Raw genomic sequence first — 4,919 nt, forward strand, 5'->3', positions numbered from 1 at the left:
ATTCCCATTTCTTTCAGAATTTTCCACAGTGTATTGTGATCCACACAGTCAAAGGCTTTGGCATAGTCAATAAAGCAGAAATAAATGTTTTTCTGGAACTCTCTTGCTTTTTCCATGATCCAGAAGATGTTGGCAATTTGATCTCTGGTTCCTCTGCCTTTTCTAAAACCAGCTTGAACATCTGGAAGTTCACGGTTCACGTACTATTGAAGCCTTGTTTGGAGAATTTTGAGCATGATTTTACTAGCGTGTGAGATGAGTGCAACTGTGCGGTAGTTTGAGCATTCTTTGGCATTGCCTTTCTTTGGGATTAGAATGAAAATTGACCTTTTCCAGTCCTGTGACCGCTGCTGAGTTTTCCAAATTTGCTGACATATTGAGTGCAGCACTTTCACAGCATCATCTTTTAGGACTGGAAATAGCTCAACTGGAATTCCATCACCTCACAAATCTCACTTATCACAGTGATGCCTCCACTACACCTCTGTCCCCTTGGGGGGAGGCACTAGAGGAAGCGCTGCTTCTTGGATGGACTTGTGTAATTCATCATCTGCAAGAGTGACGCAGGGACAACGTGCGGGCACCCTGAAAATGTCAGGCCAGGAGAGAGAAGCCCGTCAAAAGAACCACACGCTACAAGATTCCATTTACTGAAATGCCCAGTGTAGGCAGATCCACAGAGACAGAAGTAGCTTGGTGGTTGCTGGGGGAAGGGACTGGGGGGAAATGGGAAAGGACGGCTAAGCGGTACAGAATTCCCCCTTCGGTGACAAAAATGGTCCAAAATTCACTGTGGTAACAGAGGCAAAACAGAATATATTAAAGTGTACTGAACACTACACTTTAACTGGATGAATTTAATGGTATGTAAATTATGTCTGAATAAAGTTATGATTTAAAAAACACCCCCAATATAGCAACTGCAATGCTTCCAAATGGGTTGGTTATGAATTGGTGGGACTTGGAGGCTGTTGAGGAAAATCACCTCACCATTCTGGCTCACATCGGAAATAATCCCAGTAGAAAGGACCTCAAGGAGGGTGACAACTCTCAAGTGATGTCAGCCTTCTAGAGAACGAAGTGAAAATACTTTGCTGGAATTTTAACTTGCGTTTCTCTGATGACTGAGGATGCTGTGTCTCTCCATGTGCTTGTCTGCCTTCTGTACATCCTCTCTGGTGAAATGTCTATTCAGTATTTTGCCTGCTTTTTAAACCCAGGCTGTTCTATCACTGCTAAGCTTTGAGAGTTTCTCCACACGTTCTGCAGACGAGGCCTTGGGGTGTGCGATCATTTTCCCAAGGCTGTCTTGTGCCTTTTCATTGCTCCCCACAGTGTCTTTTCACAGAGTTAACAGTTTTTAATTTTGAGGAAACCAAAATTATTTTAATTTGACTAAGTCCAATTCATCTTTTTTCTTTTATGGATGGTTGCTTTGGGTCAAACCCTTTGCCTGACCCTAGGTCATGAAGGTTGTCTCCGGTTTTCTCCCAGAATTTTTATAGTTTCGTATTTCACACTTGGATTTAGCATCCATTTTGAGGTAACTTTTGTCCAATGTGTAGGAGTTAGGTCAAAGTTCACTTTTGGGGGCATATTCACATCTAATTGTTCCAACTTGAACATCTGCTGAAAAGACATTGGTTTGTTCATTGAACTGCCTTTGCACCTTTGCCAAACATCAGTTGTCCAACATCTCCCTAAGTCATCTTGAAAAATCACGAGGTACCTTACTGGTATCGTACACACATCTCATTATTGGAACACAGAATTTGAATCAGGAGCACTGAATGGGTATTTGACTCAGTTATTTAGTGATACAGGCCGTGAGGTATGTAACCAGGCCCTGTCAGGCTGGAGCACAGAAGGAATGATGTGATCAGGTTTTGGTATCACAATATGAGAGGTACTGGCCCCTGGAAACATTCTGGGAGGGTGACTAAGCCAGTGAGGCAAGCCGCCATTAGAACACATAAAGCCTGGCTGAGAGACGAAGGGAAGCGAGAGCACGCGCTCTGGGCCTATGAAATGGAGCTCACTGGAGAGGCAGAACGCTGCTTTGATGGGATCCCGAGGGAGGTAATCAGGGCCAGTGGCTGCAAGCAGGGAATGTGCTCGATGCTGGAGTCGGAGATGGACAAGCTATGCTTCCTGCTTTAGAGTGGGAAAACTGTTTGGGTTTGACACAGGCCATCCGGTCAGTTTTAAGTGTAAGGGCCATCTGTTTTATAGGAGGCTGGATGGAATGATTTGTTTGAGTTTGATTCTGTGTGACTGCCAAAGCTGGCCCAACGGACTGTTTTGAACAGATGACTTGTTTCTGTCTTTGGGTTTAATGGCCTCGTGAAGAGGCTCAGGTCACGTGAAAGAGATCTGCCCACGGTCTCAAAACAGTGGTTGCAAAACTGAATTTGGAAACCAAGCCTCCTGATGCTTAGTCCAGGACTTCTTTTTACTGTTTGTCAAAATTTTTAGTCAACACTGTGTTCGCTGAAGACTCGCTGGGAAAGATTAGAGGGCAGGAGAAGAGGATGAGCTATCTGGATGGCATCACGGACTCAAAGGGCATGAGTCTGAGCAAATCCCGGGAAACGGTGAAGGACAGGCTTGCTGCAGTCCACAGGGCAGCAAAGAGCCAGGCACGACTGTGACTGAAGAGCAACAACAAATCACCCAGTGCCTCCTTTCTGTACAGTGTCTCCTGGGTTCTTCTGACCCTTTGCATTTTCAGTCTTGCAGGCTCACTGTCTCAGAAGCCTTTAAAGAGAATGGAATCCTACACCTGAAATTTCAACATTTTTGTTTTCAATGACAAGATGGAGGGAAAATATTGCATCACATCAGACAGGTCTCTTCTCAAGATTTTAGTTCTGCTCTGAGCTGCTTCTGGGTGACCTACTGCTCTAATTAGGCTGGAAGTCAACTTGGCTTTCATGGGATTCAGGATAATGGCTGGAGGAAAAAGTTGTCAAGACTGCTTATCATCATCAGGGCTCACAGTGGCCTCACAGCATTCCAGGAATTCATCGATTCACTCCATGATGCATTCTGCTGGTTAACCATAAACACAGACTCACAGGGAGAACAAAAATCACGGAGTGATTTAGTCTTAATTAATATACTGGGGACAGAACAAAGCAGACACATAGTAACACTGGAACTTATTGCCAGTCCCCTCCCCAAGCTCCCCAGGCAGGGGCGCGGTGCAGGAGGAAGTCACCGAGGACCCAGGCTGGCTGTCCCATCTCCTCCTTCCTCACGTGTGCTCAGCCACAGGAGGAGAGAGAAGCAACCCCAGCCCGTTCTGGCTGAGAGAGTTCTGGCGAGGATCAAAGCAGATGATGGGTGGGGAAGAGTGAAAAAGCACTGTCCCCAGGGGAGAGATGTATTCACGTAACAAGCACACGTGGGCGCCTGTGACAGGGCATGCACTGTGCGGAACACCAGGCAGGTGATGTGAAATAAAACACACGCCTGCACTCAGGACGGTCAAACGCAACATGCTGCTGGCTGCAAGGACACTGCTGGGAGAGCACGGGGTGACCTGAGTGCGCAGGAGAGCGCTGCTCCCAGGCAGGGCAGTTAGGAGCAGCGACTGTGCACGTTCAGCCTGAACAGGGGATTAAGGCAGCAGAAGACCGTGCTAGAGTTTAGAAAATATCTCACTCTATTTCATATGATGCTCAAGAGAATCTGCAAAGTGGGTCCTGGTTTTATGATTACCCTTACTCTTAAAAATCAGTGAGGCTTCCCTGGTGGCTCAGCGGTAAAGAATCCGCCTGCCAATGGAGGAGACATGGGTTCAATCCCTGGGTCAGGAAGATCCCCTAGAGAAGTAAATGGTAACGCACTCCAGTATTCTTGCCTGGAAAATGCTATGGACAGAGGAGCCTGGTTGTCAGAGAGTTGGACAGGACTTAGCAACTGAACAACAACGCTATAAAGCAGAGGCTCCCGACCAGGGAGGTTACTGGTATGCAGCAGGTGAGACCGACCACGCTGTAAACAGCCTGCAATACACAGGGCAGCCCCCACAACAAAGGATCACCTGGGCCCAAATGTCAACTGTGCCAATGTGGAGCAGGCCTGCTGAAAAGGAGACAGGCCCACAGAGAAGCAGCAGCTTATTTAAAAAGCCACAGCGAGTTAGTGGAAAGGCTGGAACCTGAACGCAGGTCTCCTGGCACCTCAGACAGGTGTCCCAGGTCATACAGCCTGCACCGCTCTACACCTGGGCAGCAGAGGAAACGAGCCTGAAGGACAGGGGCCGGGGCAGGAGCTTGGCTGATGCTGGAGACCTGGAGTCAGAGCAGCACCAACAGGGAGAGGGGGAGGAGAGAGACTAGGGGAAAGAGAAAAGCAGAGGAGGAGGCAGGCAGTGGAGGTCTATTTCTGACTCCTAGCTAGAACAGCCTTTAACATTTCTACAGCGATCTGCATTTAAAGAGGCTGGTTTCACACTCTCAGTCATCACAACAGTCTCATCAGTGCGGTAGGTCGGTGGTGGAAGAGGCCAAGATAAAAACATATTTTCTGAAGCTCAGAAGGATGAAACGCTTTACCCAGCGTTCCCGAGCTTGCAGAGCAGGGCAGGCCTCGGTCAGCACCCTCTCGGGCAGCTGACAGGCACCTCGCCCCAGCCTGATGCAGCCCACAAAGGGGGCGCGGAGAGGGGGGAGGTCCCTCTGAAAGGGCTGCGCTGTGAGGGCAAGCACGCAGGCCCCCGGTGGTGGAGGCGGAGGCCCTGATTGGAGGCCGGTTGCCTAACTGCAGGGCGCCCCCGCCTCTCTGTGCATTGCTGCCTGTCCTCACAGTGAGAGAACCGCCAGCTCACCTTGAGGAGCCCTCCCTGCTCTGCAAACCAAGTCCAGTCTATTTTTAAATTCTCTATTCCACAGAAGCCAATGATGCTGCTTCTG

This window comes from Bison bison, unplaced genomic scaffold, assembly GCF_000754665.1.
Source record: "Bison bison bison isolate TAMUID 2011002044 unplaced genomic scaffold, Bison_UMD1.0 scf7180017864302, whole genome shotgun sequence".
Taxonomy (NCBI): domain Eukaryota; kingdom Metazoa; phylum Chordata; class Mammalia; order Artiodactyla; family Bovidae; genus Bison; species Bison bison.